Source organism: Sparus aurata, chromosome 20, assembly GCF_900880675.1.
Source record: "Sparus aurata chromosome 20, fSpaAur1.1, whole genome shotgun sequence".
NCBI lineage: Eukaryota > Metazoa > Chordata > Actinopteri > Spariformes > Sparidae > Sparus > Sparus aurata.
This window is the reverse complement of record NC_044206.1, coordinates 17,390,302-17,404,953: the sequence shown is the minus strand read 5'-3', so window position 1 is coordinate 17,404,953 and position 14,652 is coordinate 17,390,302. Positions and strand designations below refer to the sequence as shown.

Here is a 14,652-nt window from a genome sequence, read left to right as displayed (position 1 = left end):
ATATATATATATATATATATATATATATATATATATATATATATATATATATATATATATATATATATATATACATATACATATATATATATATATATATATATATATACATATACATATATATATATATATATATATATATATATATATATATATATATATACATAGATATATACATAGATATATATATATATATCTCGAAGGAGTTAGGGCTGGGCGATATGGCCTCAAATCAATATCACAATATATTGAGCAACTCACCTCGATAACGATAAATGAACGATAAGTAACGACTTAGGAAGCACTAAAGTACAATAAACATAGCTGTGTCTCATTCGTCCAGTTTACTAATACAATCTGCTGCTGGAGTCACTGGGCCCCGTAAATTTTCGGTTTATCGCCCAGGCCTAGTTAAACTTTTATTTCATTTTGCAAATCTGTGTTGTATAATGACAAAAAAATGACCTTGTAATTGTAAAGGTTTATAAAAATAACCTGCAACTTCATAATGGACAGCCAGATCATGTTTATATCTGAATTACACATTATCTATTAACATTCACAAAGCATTATGAACATCAGTTACTTAATAAGTGTTATATACATAATTTCATTATTTGTTAACACTGAAATAACTATAAATGTACAATCTATACATAATGGTTATTGTGATGTGTCACCTAATTTATCTTTTTTAATTAATTGAGTAATAATATAGTCGATCATATGTCAAAGTAAGAAACAACAGTATCTAACAGGAAGACATTAACAATGCAGTTTAAAAAACAGAGATATTCAGGTTGTAATGATGTAAAACACCAAAATAGTTTATTGTTTATCAAAGAAGGTTTTGCTGGTCATTTGCTAAAACAACTCACTAATTAAAGCACTAGAGATTATTTGTAGGATTCGGTTTGGTTCTCTTATTTAGTTAAAGGCTCTGAATATTTCTCCCACTGAGGGCAGATCTATAAAAGCCACTTTTATTTATTTACTTTATATGTTAAAGATAAACTATATCTCAGCACCTTCTTACATGCATTGTGCATTAACTAGCTATAAGTTTATATTTGCTCTGGTCTAATTATCCCTGACCTGCCTCTGCCCAACCATTGTCAGCCTCTTGTCCATAACACAGAAACAATGGCCCATTCTTGTCCTAATGCGCAGCTATGTGACATATAATAAATATTGCATCAGAGGAGCCGGCGAAGCTGTCAGTCAGGAGATAATGCCTCTAGTCAGCATCAAACCAACCACAAACATCTCCACAGCAAATGATTCCTTTAAGGTATTCCTGTATGGTAAATGATTCATAGTGCCTGCATTGTTGAAAACAGCACTTAAGGGGGGGGGGCGACGGCTGGTTAAAGTAAATATAAGTCATGGTGAAGAAGCTTGTAGCATTATCCAGGGCTGTCTGAAAGCATATTAATGCCCAGGGTTGTTAATGGATATAAAAGGCTCAGAAGTGGTTTAGTTTGAATAGATCTGCTCTGGCACCCTTCAAAAACTTTGAGCAGTCAATTAACATGACACGGTAAGTCATTCTATATTTTTTTAATGTCATTATTCCCTTTTCATGTATTTGCTGGCGCTGTTTCTCAAGCATCATAGCTTAGTATGAATGTACTTTAGTAATTGCGTGAAGGGTAAGGCATGTTTTTTATGCTTAAAATACAATCAATGGTTCAACATTTAATTTAACTTTTACATCACTATTGCAGACAGGAAATCAATACAGGAAATACATTTTAGAAGTACAATGCGCCTTAACTGCTGATTACGCAGTTCCGTAAAGTCAATAGCATCAGCTTTCATTAATGTTGCATGTGTATAAAACTGTATGACACAATGTCAATTATTATTATAGTGTCATGCTGCATGTAGTCGTCTGTCATCAAAATAAAAGGGGTACGGGTAAATATCTATGACAACAACAGCCTTCAGTGTGTTAGTGATTAAATGGTGACTTGAATAACACTGTGAACTCCAGACACATATATTGTTCAGCCCATAAGCCATTTCCTGCCATTCAAAAGTCACAAATCCTCTCAAAATGGTAGTCACGGAAAAAAGGAGGGAGGTACAAGATAGGTTGAAAATTTGGCATGTTGTGAAAGCGAACGACTGCTTTGTCTGTGTTACTTTCCTCTCTGGGCCGAGGTTGTAAAGGTCCAAAACATTAGGGTGTTGACAAAATGATGGATGAAGCATGGTAAAGTGGTTAGCGATTGTAAAGGCTCTGAAAACTTCTTCCAAAGCACAAACAAATGACCACTTCACATTGTATCCATCACTGATACATTGTCCTAATTGGAAAATGAGACCCTTGGTATCTAAACACAAAACCACAGACACAATGTGCTGGAATACAAATTTATCTCAGCTAGGTTGCTTTGTTCACAATGAACCCTTTACCCTGGCAGCCCGAAAATGTCCAATATTAAAAGATAAATTAATTAATAGTGTCAAATATACAGACCTAAATCTACCCAACATTTTTTCTTGAAGCTTATTATTCTTATTTTCCAAATAGTTGAGTTAATTGATATACAATCAGACATATTTACTCCAGAATTTCAGACTTGCTTAAGCTAACATACTCAACAACTGCTCCCACATTTAGCCAGTTAGCTTCTGTTAGCTAGAGACAACAACACTGCTATCGCTATCCTGACTCAACAAACTAACAGTTTACTTTAAATAAACGCAGACATGACATTATATTGTTATTGAGCTAAACCAGGCTCTACGTGCTATCTAGCTAGCCAACTAAGTGGCTAAGCTAGGATGCTTCATAGTGAATAGCTGAAGAACCAGTGTTAGTTAGCGCCTATAAGTTAGAGCAACTAAAGAAGAAAAAAAGATAGTTGTTTCTTCTTTTAGTTTTTTGACATTTTGCAGAATATGGAATATATAGAATGAAAAAGTTCACAAGGTTAACATTTTCTAATTGAATGCTTATTTTTCACGTAGATGCTAACTAAAACTGCAAGCTCACAAGCTAACCTAGCTAAGTTAGCTGGCTAGGTTGTTAGCATGTGCAGCCTTATTAAACTAAACAAACAGGAGATAGGTGACTGTGTTAGTTTTTGATAGTAGTGCTGTTACTCTAGCTTACAGGGGCTAACCAAAGAGCTCTCAACAGAATAGCGTGGAATAGAAAAGTCAACTATGAATTAACCAGCTGATTTCTTTGCTTTGAATGATAAAATCTAAACTCACAAGCCAACCTAGCTTAGTAAACTACTAGGTTGGTAGCATGTAGAGCCGTACAATTATTTTACAGTAAAAGTGATAAAATGGATATTATGAAATTAAAAGTGAACTGTTGAACTGAGTGTCACTGTTGGAAAACAGACTGAGAAATAAGACATTTGAAACATGGCATTTTGAAAATCATAATGTCTTTAAAAAAAATTTGTTTTAAAAAATGTCTGTTATAATGACATTGAGTCGAGCTTTAATCATTTCTTAAATTATTTCACAACATACATTTGTTAGTTAATATATTTTACACATTTTTGCCCATATTATTATTGCCTTATAATATCTGTTTTATTCATTTTACATTGAACACTTTGGGACTTAGTGTGCAGGTGGCATGGTAACTCTGAGCCCCAGCCATCGATGTGTGTCTTAAGCAAATAATCTGAGAAAACCAGCAATAATATTCACACTGCAATTAATTGTTCATTTGTAATTATGTTGACGGTTCAAAACATTTCAATACTGCTCACATGAGAGCTACATTTACTGTATATTATTGAGCCAATTCATCATACTTTACAATGCAATAAAGCAATCAGTGCCCTTGAAGAACATGTGGAAAAACTAATTAAGCATCTGATTGGCTGCATGTTGTGCACAGTGTTATAGTAACAGGAGTATTCAACATGCAAATGAATATGTACAAAAAGCTACAAATCTACAAAGCTACAAAGGAGCTACAAATGTCTTAATCTCACAAACAGTGTCTGTAACACTACAGGATGTACAGAGGAATAATAGATTCCTTGTGATCCTGCATAAGGATTCTTCAATCTCCACTAGAGGTCTCTGTCCCTCACCTCCTTCCCTCCATAGCATATCCCCATACAGACACATGTAAACACAGTCCTCTGCCTCAGTAAACATCAGTGAGGATGATACAGGAAACTAGTCACCATGAAGTAAGGAGACAACATGTGAAGTCCATTTTGGGGTGGAATTTAAAATGGTACCAGACCAAGCTGAGGAGTTGCACAGAAATAACTTTAATTAAAATATTTCTGAAGCCCTCTGTAACTTTTGAAAAATCAAATTAACCCAGTGACCCAGAATCTAACACCCCAAACAAGCACGGTTCAAAGTGAGTCAAAGATTTGGGCCTCACAGAAGAATGAACTACAAGCATCAGCAGAGGTGGGATGCCTGGCATGGCAGGATATTCTTTACACACTGGCAGCATGAGCAATGTGGGTCACTTAGCGAGTGGCAAGGATTCAAAACAAAGAAAAGGCCCAAGCAATGGGGTCCACTGGATAAATTTGTCAATGTCTTGTGCCTTAAGGCACCCAGCCTCGCCTGACCCCAACCTCCATTCTCAAGATAAATACCTCTGTCACCATTCACCTTCAGTCCCTGGACACAAATTTAACTTGTCATCCATCATCCTTGTGCAGAGGTATAATTCCCCCCCCTCCCAGTAATGAGTTTAAGACCTCCAAACAGGCCAGGGATAGGACCTCGTCACTGAACATGACAAAGCATTTTGGAATCCAGATTTTAGTTTTTTTTCTGGTGATTATTTGTATAAAATGACTTGATCTCACACTCCCCACCAGAAAGCTTGCCAACAGGATAAATGATTGACTGTGACATTCATTGCAACTGTGGGTCCATACAAAGTTCAAGCCGTGGAAGGTGTAAAGCTCCGGGTATTTGTTTCCCTCAAATGGCCGCGGCTGACAACCTTGTATGATAATGTGGCCACTGTACATCAACTTAATTGACACTTAAATCTGTCAGTAGCCTTACAAATGCCGACCTTCTTTGGGGAACAAATCCTTTTTAATGTGCATTCTTTGTGAGTGATTGTGCATGTGCGTGTGTGAGGGGGGATGGTTTCCATGGCGGGGGAGGGAGTGAGGATACAAATGAGATAAAGAGAGGAAGCTGTCAAGATAAACAGCATAAACAGTAAAAAGAGAACTCTCCACAATCTCCACGACAGCACAAGTCCAAGCGAAATATATTAATTTTCCTACAAATAAAGTTTTTTAAAAAAGCAGCTGGCTGTACACACACTGAGGGAGAAAACCACATTGCTTCCAAATCCCTTTTCACCTGTCTGATTAGGATATTTTTGCCATGTAATGTTATTAGCAGCCTGGTTAAAATGGAGCCGCTGTGCACTGGGGGTTGGCTTATTAATTGTTGTTTTCGTGTCACCACTGCTGTGTGCACCCAGTGATTTAATCAGCTAAATTCACTGCCATGGGAGCGGCGGCCTGCGCCAGGTTTAACGCAATAGGTGTAATAATAATATATTGGCAATGAACCTGTCATTCCGATTAATTTCTGAGCGTGATTTACATATATGCGCGCTGAATAACACTGATTAGCCAAATGGGATGAAGTTATTATCTGGCTCCTTCATTGCGTTAATGCTGCCGTTTCATTAATTCAATTTTCGCCTACTTCTCGTAGACCCTGTGAGTGTCTGCTCATCATGAAAGATTGCTTTGACTGGCTGACAGTTTAGGGCAAAATAGTAACCCTATTATCCCCTGGACATTGATAAGCACTGAATGGTGTGTGCGTGTGTGTGTGCACGCCTTCTGCTTCCTGCTCTAAGGGCAATAATGACCTGGGGGCAGCAGCTTCTATCTCCCTCGCAGGTACAATCTTGTTTACCTCAATCCCCCGCAGGCTCGCACCTTTCTCTCCTCAGAGACCTGATCTGGCTCCTTATCCTCACCTCTGTCACCTACCCGGTCCTTTTCTCTAATCACAAAGCATCTCGCTGCTGCTAAAGCGCCGCGTTATCTGGAGGGGCAAGGCCTCTGGTACTCGCCACAATTAACCTGGGGCCTTGTTACCAAAACACTCAGTACAGCGAGTCAGTCTCCATGGGAGGATAGTGCAAGCAAGGCCTCGCATCTATTAATGATGCTAACAGAGTCGAAAAATATACCTACTTTATGTGCCTTCCTACATGTTTCCTACAAGGTGCTAAAAAAGCTGACTGCGAAATAAGAAGTCTGATTTTTAGCATCCACAACGGCAAGGTCAGGTGAGATCTCAACATCATGTCACAAAATGACGCCGCCATTATTCTAAATCCCTTCCCCGAGATGGAAGGATTGCAAATTTGAGTCTCCCGCAGCCATCTCTGCTCACAGCCGATCCACTGAATGACAACAGACAGCTACAGTGATGCAGAGACGGGCGGACAGAGATGGATGGATCGATACACAACTGCATATGCAGACGTGCCTATTGATAAACTCCTGCTGACAACGGGCGAACACTTTGGGCTCATCGGTGGAAATGTCAGTCATGTTGGCCATTAGTTTGCATGCATTTCAGGTCGGATGTCCTCAACCTGTGACCGTGGGGTACTAAGGCCAGCCTACAAGGTCCGTAACATGCCAAAACACTTTTTTATCACTTGTCAGAATCAATTCAACTCGGTGTCAGTCCATGTCTCAGTACAACTGTATGTGACAAGGAATAAGGCAGCCTTGATTTTTGACAGTGATGAACAGATAATGTATATGAGCAACTGAAATGGGTCTGATGTTAGCATCTCTTCCATGAACTGAGGTACCCTAAGGTAACCTTAACCCAATACAAGGCAGCAACAACAACACTAACAATCAACAACATTGATTATTGGCTCAGAAAAATTGTGGAAATGTCAAAATTTCAAATAATCAAGGTGATATCCAACCAACAGCCGAAAACCCACATATGTTCAAACTACAATAATATGAAAAGAAAAGTTGAAAATTGATGTTGCTGTTCTCTTAATTAATTAAAGGTTCGGTGTGTAGGATTTAGGGGGACTCAGGACAATCTACTATTTTGAAAAGCAGCACGTCTTGTAAATTGGCAGCTCACATTGTACTTAAAATATTCATTGTCAAGTCCCTGCATTTGTTTTGTTCAATAAAATAGCAGTCCTGTCTTTTCATGCCTCGAGTAATGCTGGATGCATTTCCACTCGCCGCTGTGTTGTACTTGACAAATCAGTGTAAACTCGAGGCCGTGCTCTAACTGCTGACAGGTAATGGCTCATCACTGTAAGAGCTCCCAACTAGCTCCGGAGTGGAGAAGTCATGTTTGTATTCTAACAAGGCCATTCTGGGTTGGGAATGGCAGTCAAATCTAAATTCTGCTCAGGGAGCAGAGAGACAAATGCCTGATGAATTTGTCAATACTGCAGGAGTGATGGGCCTCATATGTGTGTAATGGACTGGATGCTTCTCAGTACAGATTGCCTGTCGAGATAGGAAACTATAATGAATGGCACGGAGGAGCATGGTCATAAAAATATAAGGCTGTTTTACCCTCATTTAAAAGACATGACAATGTTGGTTAAGTCCCAATACTTGTTTATATTTCACCAGACATTGAGACACATCATTCCAGATTAATGTTGTAAGATCATAATTTGTGTGTTTGATAACTATAAATAATTTGAAAATGTAGGCTTATGTTATGGAAATGAAAACTGAAAATCTTGAGCAACCCCATAAAGCTTGACATAGACATAAACATACATGATGTATAATTCATAGATTTTGTTGTATGATACCAAATGTTAGGGTTGTTCTCATTATACATCCAAGCCACTACTCATGTAACTATCAATGGCTCATACTAAGGTAACCAAAACACATCAATTCTGAGGTGATGAAAACATAGTTATACTTATGAATATAATTTGCCATTTATACTAATAGATCGCCTAATTCACCCTAAATCCTACACACTGCACCTTTAAAGACGATGCTGTATCGCTAAACTGAAAGCGGGTTATAACGCTACATGTAGCATTAAAATGTAATTCTCCTGACGATATGAAATAGAAAAGGATTTTAATAGCATCATAATTGAAGTTAGGACTTGATTTACTACTACTTATTAGTTCCTTAGACCTTGTTGTTGTGTGATGTGAGGAGTTTAAACACCTGACAGAAATTTCAGCGTAATAGAGGCTCCATTGTGTTCTACTTATTTGGTCTTTGTGTGACTAGAGTGTGGTTTGTATATGTACATCAAAAATCATTTTGTTTTCCAAGACTGTTAAGCACAGGGCTATCTTAAATAAAATATAGCAATAAATTGATATCATCATCGTTTTTATCAAAAGTAGAAAAAACGATTTTAGAATTGAGCACTGGACGTCTGCCTGGGTACAGTTTTTGTAGGAGCGTTCAACGGAGAGGCAGTCCCTTGGAAAAAGGGTTTCACGTAAAACCTTGGATGAATAATAGACTGCTTCCCAAGCAGCAGCACTCTTGGTGGTAGGAGGTTAATATTCTCACATGTCATTAGGTCTGCTGGCTCGACTGATGGCTCATTGAATCAGGCAGCAAATGATTTCCTCATGCTGCAGAGGACAGAGCACTTCAAAGGGAAGGGGCTGAGGTCAGGACAGCACTCCGCTTTGATTAATGACCGGGGCTCAGCAGAGGTTGCCCGTAGGTAAGAATGTGACGGTGAATTGGATGTGAAGGGGACCGACTTTTAAGCTAGATTTGACCCACCTCCAGAAAAACTTGCAGATACCATCACACGGGTTGGGTTGATGGGTTGTGACTGAAAAGCTTGCTGACCCTCTGGCTTGTACAATCATAAAAATGAAACTTGCTGGCTGACAGGCTTACCTGACATCCTAGCAGTGGTTTAATCATTTTATACTTGAATAATGAATATAGAAATAGCTGGCGTCGCTTTTAAATGTACATTTTAATATGATCGTACTTCCCAGTCTCACCTTTAAGAAAATAACTTAAAATTGAACCATCTGATTTTTTAACTGCAGCTCGAGTGGAGGATTAAACACACCGCCACCTGGGCTGTCATCCTCCTGGGCCCCATTATCACCCTCCTTATTAGTTTTTGACTCAGCAGAACAAAACGTGACCGCCTCAATCTTTGATCTCTCACACGCTGACACAAATCCTTTCAAGCCTCCCGACGTTCCTCTGCTAAGGTAATTAGCACTAATTAAAAGGTTTCCAGCTGCCTTGTGTGCATTTTTTTTGTTCCCTCCACAACACATTGTCCTCACAGGTGCATTTCCTATGTTTACCGTGAGCACGTCGCTCACATTCCTCCCCACTTGTTCACAGAGCAGGATCAAGGAGATTAGTACTATTGTTTGGGGATGATAAAGGAGTGAAATGCCCAACTTATTGCCAATGGGAAGCCATTAAGAAGGGGTTCGACACATCTGCTAAAAGGGATTTCTATGACTTGGCCACAAAGAAAAGGTCAGAGTTTGACGAGAACGACTTCAGCTTTTCCAATCATTTCCTGGTTTATAAAACATTGCAGATGATCTTGTCAGATTATGAATGTTTTAATTTCTCAACAACCTGAGAGTATCTTTCTTCAAAACATAAATGTCTAACTTTCAGTGATAACTGTAGCCATGATTGTGGCTTTCATTTGAAAACAGATTAAACTTCCTGAGTGATTTACATGTTTCCTGTTGCCTCATCTCACCCTTTACTTAAAAAGAACCAGCTAGCCACATGACGGCCAATCTTGTAAATTCACTTGCAAGTCAAGGAGCCCATAAACATCATTAACCATCATTTCCCAGCCCACTTCAGCTACATGTGAAGCGTTCTTTATTGTGTAATGAGCCAAGAATCTGAAAAGATTGCCACTTCAAAGCCTCTCTTGAAAGCTGTCGCCCATGCAGCCTGCTGACATGTCAAGCTGGGATTAAACGTCCCCCCATAATCATTTCTTTGTTTTCAAATGAGCCCATTGTTTACCAGCACCTTGGGTGACAGCCATCAAGGGCGCACAGCGCTGTGGAGGCTCGAGAAGTGGCGATACAGATACTTTGTGAGCTTGTAGAGGGATCCACTTCAGCCCATATTTAAAGTTTTTTATCTGCAGTTTGGAGATATTCAAAACACTTGGAAATTCTGATTTAGATTTGCTTGGCTGCCAGGATTTCCTGCCAAAAGAAAAGGCAATTTAGAAGATTTAAGAGAAGGAGATTTTTTGATATGCATATAATTTTGGACTGGATGTGGCATCACAGAACAAACTCCTCCATTTATCCTCCTGTTATGTCACTTTTTAGTACTTGGGCGCAGAAAGAAAGAAAAAAACTTCCTCATGTGCAGCTTACAAAACTCTTTCTTTTCTTAACAAACCATTTAGAGCACTAGGAGTCACTGGAAGTCTCATTCTAGTCTCGCCTCAGTTTGTTATGCGGGGAGATGCTCCCTCCATCATGTCTTAGAAAAACAGGCCTTTGTCCAAGACCAGCAGTGTGTCATCAGCTCTGGGCCTCCCGTGGGGCAGGGACATTGAGCCCCGGCAGCAGGGGGACACTTCTCAGGGCCTTTAAGAACTACAGTAAATCTTCAAACAATCTATCCAAACAAAGGCCGCTGTGTAAGGAGGGAGAAAAGACACAGGAAACAGATGAATAAGCAACATCAATTACCAGGCCCTGACCTTCAGAGGCCTGGACCAAGGCGTACATTTCACACCAAATGACTGCAGATTGTGGCTGACAAGCCCGCAGTGGAGAGGCGAGCCCTCACAAGGTTAGCCAACATACATTTCTTTGTGGGCCGGGGCAAATAGGGGAAGAGAGAGGGAAGAGGATGCAGCAGGAGGTGGAGGTGAGAGGTAAAGGAGCTATGAATGAAAGATCAACATAATAGATGTTGATTTATTTTAAAGTGAGACAAAATGGCTCAATTTGAGCACTTAGACTGACAAAATGGGCACCAGTGAGATGCGAGGAAGCATGGGAGAGGACAGCCAAATCAGTCTGTTGATAAGTAGGAGTCTGTGAAGACAGACCTTTGATTCCAAACAGATTTGACAGAGCATATATCTCCTTATTCCTGCCCATTTGTATTATAGAGACTGTAAATACAAACAGCAAAGTAGGAGGAAACATTGCTGGAGCATCCAAGTTTTAATTATGAGAAGACGATATGGATCATTTCTGAACTTTTGTGAGTTTTGATCATTCTAAAGACCTCAAACATGGGTGTGAAAATGATTCCACCAAATATCGACTAAAAATTACCCATGAAATCCAACATGGCTGACATCCTGTTAGGAAAATCTGAAACTTTAAATTTTTAAGGATGAAAACAACAGTCCAACTTAATATTGAGAAAATCAAATATTTTGAATATTCTAATTTAATAGTGAAATTAAAGATGTCTGTCTTCCTGACGGGATGAATCTCGTAAAAACTAAATTGAAACATGTTATTTTCAAGAGGACAATGTTCACACTAAACGTCTAGACAATTAAAGCGACTTTATCACAGTAGTAGGTGTGTTTTGGGTTGTTATGTTGCCCACAGGGAGCTACAGAACCACATCCGAGACCAATCACTGCAGCACTTTTCAATTTTTGCCAGTTCTGATATGTGTGCCGATTGTTATGAGTTTTCAAATGTCTTAAGCCTCTCAACAATGTGTTCTTCCAGTGGAATAATAATAATCTGTACAAAGACAATGGGTAGACTCCAATGCTGTAACAGTATGATGACAATTCACTCATCTGAGTAAGGGATACAGAAATATGCATTTCAGGCGTATGGTTAATGTTTGTTGCCTTCAATCAGTGGTTTATATTCTCTATTTTATGATCCATGACACATAATCATCACTCTTTGAGGCCATCATACCCTGCACGATGACAGACAGTTGTTCTGAACAATACAGGCCTTTTGGTTACCAAAGTTAATTAATTCTGAGTCCAATTAGCTAGTGAAGCAGGAAATGCAATGCCCAGTCTGAAAAAAAGAAACTGACAGAAGGAAGTTGCAGTGCCAGAGTAAGTCTGGATCACATGTTAGAGTTTTGTTATGTCAATATTACATTTTTCTGACTTCTTGCGCGAAAACAATCAGTCGATCAAGTTATTTATCAGGCCAAAATGCCAAACAGTGGCTGGTTCCAGGTTCTCAAATGTGAGGATTTGTCGTTTCTTTTATATCACAGGTATTTTCAGTAAACAGAAGAAACAAAACAATTTGAAGACATAATCTTGGGTGGTCATTTCTAAAATTTCCAACATATCATAGATAAATGGATCAATTGAAAAACAAACGGACAGATTAATCAATGATGTAAATAACTGTTACCTGCAGCTCTACTGACTACAGCCTTATGAGCATTTTAATTAACTAATAACAAGATTAATGAACAGATTAACTATCTGTCTTGCAGTATGCATAGCTGACCGGTCTCTGTATTGATTGTTTTTCAGCCATAGCAGTGAGGCTCAATGAACAAGTGAGCTGCTAATAAAGTAGCCGAGCAGGGCGGCTACACCTGAAGCTATTAAAGTCTTTGCTCCCCAAGAGCGTAACTGAAGTCCTGCCAGAATTAGTGCACCCTCTAATTACAAAGCACCTTAAATCAGAGTCTTGAAACTGACTTTTTATGCTCTGCATGCCCTTGCTCAATAAATTGTGGTGAAAAGATGAATTAACAACCTGCATTTTTTCTGCAGTTATTGTCACAACATAACAGAGTCCCCGGACTTTCTACTGCTGGAGGCGACCAAATTGTAAGGCATTACTCACAATAATGCATACGCTATAATCACAGAGAACTTACTTAAAATTCAATCCACTTTGGCATCATTATCATGTATCAACATAATGAATGACTCCTTCAGAGTATGGTAATTATAATTTGATAAATCATCAGCAGAAAATTAACTAGATGTCAAAACATTCATTGGGAAGGGTGATGAATCGAGGATGATTGTGGTGATGAATTGTGTTAATCTGCGCAGTATGTATCCAGCGAAATGGCTAAACAGCCTAAGATGGATGGGGCACAGAAGCTGCAAGGTCAGACCGCAAACCTGCAGGACGGCGGAGGATAAAGGAAGAACTGTGCTTGTGTTTTACTTATGTCATTTCTTTCCCTCCATTCGCTTTGTAAATACTCATCTATTCAAGTTACTGCTGAAACAATTAGTTGATTAATCAACTGGCTGGGCTACAAAAATTATAATTTTGATAATCAATTATGTAATTTGTTGGCAAAAATAAACATACTGTTGGTCCAGCTTCTCAAATGTGACCTTTTGTTGTTTTAAAAGCAATTTGACAACGCCACTTGGGGCTCAACCTGCAATGGCCACTTTAAACAACTATCAGAAATTTTATAGACATTTTATAGAGATAAATAATAGATTCCTTCATTTATCAATAAGTATCAGTAACCATATTTTATAATGGTGCTCTACGGGGAAAATGCTTTTTGGGTCAAAGGGAAATTTTTTTTGCTGCAATACTAAAAGTGGCCACACCGTAAGCAAAGCTGAGGGACGCCACCGTATCCAGGTCCATCATACATTGATGGAATATCATAAGAGCCATTCAAAACAACTAACCACATTCACCAACTGGAAAAGCACTCAATAGAGTGCATACCTCCGCCAAGGGCCCCTTTAATCCAATCAAGCCTCGTCCAACATCAGATAAAACGTTTGAATCTGATAGATTCTGATCTTTAAGTGGATCCAAATCAACCTGTACTCCTTAATAGATACCAGCCACCTAAATATACCTGTTTTTTTTCATCAAGATCCATCCATTATTCCCTGAGAAATAAGGATAATGCTGAAAACTGTAATATCGCGCAATGTTACAGAAAGTAACTCCTTTATCTGGATCCGCACCAAACAGGGTCTATTCTTGGCCGAGACACATCCTCCATCCAAGCTTCGTGGAAATCTGTGGAGTAGATTTTGTGTAATCCCGCTGACAAACCAACCAACCAACAAACGGGCATTCAAAAATGTTATTTTCAGCGCTGCTGGCACTCGAGTGCTGGTTGGCAGTTATCCGACATTGTCAACATTAGTATCTGTTGCTTGTTTATTTTCAGAAAGCAACATTTGACTCAGTGCAATTTATGTCAAAATGCGATTAAAATGTGTACAAAATAATAACACGTGTACCGACTACTCTACTAGTTTCACACATCCCTGCCTATTTTTTCTGCACTAGTACCTCTAGATATTGAGGGAAACAAAATAAAATACTGGTCCTGCAGTCCTCCTTCCACACACCCATAACCAAGTTCCCCTCTTGGATGTTTCCGATGTGAAAGATGTGTCTGCTAAGTGAGAGAGGTCAAACATGAGTCCAGATATTTATTACATGTGCTGAAACCAGATGGAGGCAACACATTCATCACAGCAAGGTGTCACTGAGGTAACACCCGTTCCCCATAAAGAAGCGGCTCCCTTCTTCCCAGCATGGGCACCGGCCTCGACTGGTGTTTACAGCGACCAACTCTGGGTTGGTCCAGGAGCCGATCGCCTTAATCATTCCCACCTCGCTCCGCCTGGCTCTCACAGAGCGTGGTTATTTTTAAAACTTTTGCTTTTATCAATACTCCCTGCTGTGAAGCTGGG

At 39.1% G+C, this 14,652-nt stretch overlaps 1 long non-coding RNA gene across 1 annotated transcript in view; it reads right to left on the bottom strand.

Moving 5' to 3' along the window:
• Positions 1 to 14,652, bottom strand: part of LOC115571145 (uncharacterized) — a 62,343-nt gene that overhangs the window by 21,861 nt on the left and 25,830 nt on the right. The window lies entirely within an intron of this gene.